A 4614-nucleotide genomic window follows, 5' to 3' on the forward strand; every position below is an offset into this window, starting at 1 on the left:
TTGGTCTTATTTTGGGGCCCTGGGTTTTTTGTTTTGACTTTCTTTTGTTTACTTTTGGTGTGTATACAGTTTAGAAGTGAAACTCAGCTTGCTGAAAAAACTGGTTCCACTTTCACTCTTTCAGTTGCTTTCTCCTGGGTGTTTATGTCTGACCAAAATTTAATCGAGTGGTAAGTCTCTTCCGCTCCCATATTTGGAAGATTTGGGTAGAAGGAGCTGGAGGGAGATCCAGCATGCTCACGTTGTTAAATTGATCCTTGAGCGGCTCTGAGTCGTCACCACAATTGTTCTTTGTGTTATGAAGACTTTGCTTTAAAGATCTCAGGGAGGAGTTCTGGCTGGTTGTGGCATAAGATGTCCATATGATATGTAACTTGGAGGAATATTTGTCTACTATTTTAAGCCTATTTTCACCTTCCAGGTTAAATTCAAGTTCAATGTTCACAATGAGCCGTTCCCAGGAAGGCTGGTGAACATGGCTACATTTTCATTGCCTCTTTGGTGTCTCTCTGTCCGCATTTTATGTCACATATGACTATACATGTGACATAATTTACTAGGACATCTCGAGCAGGAAGTGGGCTGAGAGGACACCATTGAAAATGTGGTGCTTAAACCCCTGGCAATGGGCAAAGAGACACCTCATTGGTGGTTGCTCACATCAGTCAGGGGCAAAGTAGATGACAGTCCTTTGTTCATCCTGGCTTGATGCCTGCATCAGTGGCCAAAGCTGTTTCATGCCTAGGGCACAAAAAAAAGAAAGAAAATGTGGTGGTTAGAGGAGCCGAATCAATTGGAGTTATAACACTTATACACATGGAGATACCACAAGGAAAATCCTTGAGTAACTACCTTTATCTCAAACAAACAAAAATGCCATGCTTTTCTTTTTCTCTTTTCTCTTTCTCTTCTGCAAAATCAGAGAACAGGAGGGCAGGACAAGTCCTGCTTGGGGTGGAAGGGCTGGCACCAGTGGAAGGTGGGAAGTGGTGGGGAAAGGTGAAAAGAGGGTGAATACGTTGCAAAAAATGTGTATCCATGCATGTAACTGCAAGAATGATTCCTGCCGAAACTACTTCACAAATTGAAGAGGGGGATAAAGAGGATATAGTTGATACCCTGTAAGAACCTTTGTTAATGCCACAATGTACCCCCACCCAACACAGCAATAAAGGGGAAAAAGGTGATGGTGCTGACCAGACAGAAACTGGGAGACAAAAAGGACAAAACAAGTAGCATTTGGCAGGATTTGATCCAGTTCTGGTCATTAAGGAAGCTGTCATCTTCAACACGAGGCATAGACTCTGGTATGTTCCATGTTTCTAGGGACAGGGAAGGCACCTGATCCTTGATGGCTGCCGTCTTTGTCACTGTCTACTTACTTTGCAATGGCACTGTTACCACTAGTCCCTTACTGTGTCTCCAGACGGTCACAGAGTTGCCTTTGACAGCTGTCCATAGCCACAGGGGACATTCTCACCCACTGTATCCTCCTAACAACCACAAACCACACTGAGGAAATATGTCTCCAACATCTCATAGAAACCCATAAACCCCAAGCCTTCATTCTTCCAGCTCTTCTGCCTTCACCTCATCTTCTCTCCAATGGCCTACATGGGACTCGCTCATTGCCTCTGAGACACAATGCAGCTTTATTTCCCTCGGGACAAGTGGCCAAGAACAAATAGTCAAGATTATATTCTAAAAGAGATGTGTGGGATAATATGAAGGATAAAAGGGAGAAGATTTCTTATTAGTCATTCAATTTTCCATAGAGGCAAGACAAACTTGAAGTTACAACTTTAGAAGGAAATCTATAAAAGTAGTACATTGAGAAGTAGTCTCAAGTGATGGGAAGAGAACAGAGTTCACAGTCTTGCAGACCTGGGTTTAAAATCTCGGAATCCATGTGACCTACGAATTCCACTGCTAGACACTTACCCAGAAGAAAGGAAAGCATGTATCTACACAAACATCTATGATGTCATAATTCAACCCCACAAAATGGAAATAAGCATATGAGCATTCACTGATGAATGAGAAAGCAAAGTTGTAGTATGTCCATAAAATGAAATATTATCCTGCAATAAGAAGGAATGAAGTACTGATATTATTATGAACTTCAAAAACATTAAGCTAAGTAAAATAAGCGAGTCAAAAAGACCACATCATGTATGATTCCATTTATGTAATATGTCCAGAGTGGTTCACTCATAGAGATATACAGTGAGTTGGTGGTTGTTTGGGACCAGTGAAGGGTACCGTGGGGGCAGAGGAGTACCATAATGGATTAGGAGTCAATCATGAATACTAAGAAGTGTGAAGTACCTTTTGGGGATGAAGCAAATTTTCCAAAATTAGGTCGTGGTGATGGTGATAGAGCTCTGTGAATATACTAAAAATCATTGAGCTGTAGAATTTAAATGAGTGAATTTCACATGTGATTTTTGTCTTAATCAAGTCATCTTAAAAAGCAAGTTAATTAACCTGTAGAACTCCAAATACTGCCACATACTTCATGGGGTAGAGCCAGGCAGTGTCTAGAAAGATAATGGCATGAGGTAAACATTCAATATAATTTCACTTTCATTTCCTCTACAGTGTTTCCACCTTTCTACTTTGATTAAAACAGCTCTTTAACTTTGGATTCTGCTTGAGTAGGATGGATGTATCCTCACTTTCTCAGGTAGTAATAGGGTTTGATTTATTGAATCATAAAGGATTTTTCTTCCTATCTAATAAGACAAAACAAATAACATTAATAATAAGATCATTATTTCATGATGTAAAATAATATAAAAAGCATAGGAATTTGTGTTAAGATACGAGAATAGAAAGGTGTCTCCTGATTTTAAAATACGTACATAAATTTAAAGTAATCAAGGCAGCATAGTATTACTCTAATGAAAGACATATAGGTTGATAAACTCAAGAGAGCACAGAAGAGAAAATACAGATGACTTTAAATAATGGTTCCAAGGAAATTCAGTAGAAAATGATACTCTGAGAAGAACTGGGCATCAACAAGAAAAATGCATCTTGAAAATTAGCTCAAACATAGATATAAATAACTCAAATTGGAATATATATCTAAATTTGAAATCTAAAGTTTAAAATTGTTACAAGAAAGCATAAGAGAAAAATCTCCATAACTTTGAAATGATAAAGATGTTTTGGACAGAAAAATTTTAGGCCGTAAAGGAAAAAAACATAAATTGAACCTCACCAAAACTAAAAACTTGTACCCTTCTAAAGACATCATCAAAAAATCAAAAGCCCAAACTGGTAGAAAACATTGACAATACATCTATAATATGTAAAGAACTTTTAAAATTAAATAAGAAGAAAACAATCCAAGTAGAAAATGGGGAAATGTGCATATGAAAATGAGCTTAACATCAGCAATCAGAGAAAAACAAATTAAAATTACAATTTTAGTGCCACCGACACTAAAATGACTAAGTTGTAGAAGACTGATTAAATCAAATGAACACAAGGATGTGAAGAAATTGAAATTTTATATACTGTATTCAGAACATAAAATGATACATCACTTTGGGAAACAGTGTGGTAGTTTCTTACAGTCTTAAGCACACATTTTTATCATATGCTCCAACAATCTCCCTCCTGGTGCTTACCAAATGGGAATGAAACATGGATCTGTACACGAACTTGCACAAAAATGTGCATGGAAGCTTTAGCAAAAATTGAGGGGAAGTCCAATTTTCATCACCAGGTAAATGAATAAACAAATTGTGGTATATCTATACAATGGAATAAGTGATGGTTAATTTTACATGTCAACTTGGCTAGGTATTGGACTAGCATTCTCTGTACTTTTTAGGTAATAATAATATGTAAATTAGTAGAGTTTGAGCAAAGTAGATTATTTCACATACTGCAAATGATCGAGCCAATCAGTTGAAGGTCTGAAACACTAACCTCCCTTCAGACAGCAGACTGCCTGCAGCATCAACTCTTCCCTGGATCCTCAACCTGCCAGTTTACCCAATCACATGAGCCAAGTGCTTAAGATAAATTTCTTCTGCTAGATAGAGAGGATAGATAGATAGATGATGGTAAATATAGAGGTAGATGCAGTAGAGAGATAATAGATAGATAGATAGATAGATAGATAGATAGATAGATAGATAGATAGATAGACAGATAGATAGATAGAATAAGATAGATACTGATTTTGTTTTTCTGGAGAACTCTATCTAACCAACTCAAAATTCAATTCAGAAAATAAAAAGGGTTGACCATTGATGAATACAAGGCTTACCATCTCAAAAGCATTATGTAAGTGAAAGAAGTTACACAAAAGATAATATATTATGTAATTCCATTTATGTAAAAACCCTAAGAATGATACAACTCAACCTGACTGATAGAAAGCAGATCAATGGTCACTTGGATATGGAAGTAGGAGTCTGTATCAGTAGGAAAGGGTACAAGGAAACCTTTCAGCATGACTTTGCCTGTGATGGTGGCTCCATGAATGTATACATTTGTCAAAACTAATCAAATGCTAACCTTAAATTTACAGACTTCACTGCACATAAATTATAACTAAAGAGAGAGAGAGAGAGAGAGAGAGAGAAAAGAACACCA

The 4614-nt window shown here is 37.2% G+C and overlaps 1 non-coding gene across 1 annotated transcript; it reads left to right on the forward strand.

Moving 5' to 3' along the window:
• The first annotated feature begins 614 nt into the window (after nt 1-614).
• LOC141418727 (small nucleolar RNA SNORA48) lies at nt 615-754 on the forward strand. The gene has a single exon (XR_012443374.1). It is a non-coding gene; the product is annotated as a small nucleolar RNA SNORA48 (small nucleolar RNA).
• Nucleotides 755-4614: the final 3860 nt, after the last annotated feature.

The sequence above is a fragment of the Castor canadensis genome, chromosome 17, assembly GCF_047511655.1.
Source record: "Castor canadensis chromosome 17, mCasCan1.hap1v2, whole genome shotgun sequence".
In the NCBI taxonomy this organism is placed as follows: Eukaryota; Metazoa; Chordata; class Mammalia; order Rodentia; family Castoridae; genus Castor; species Castor canadensis.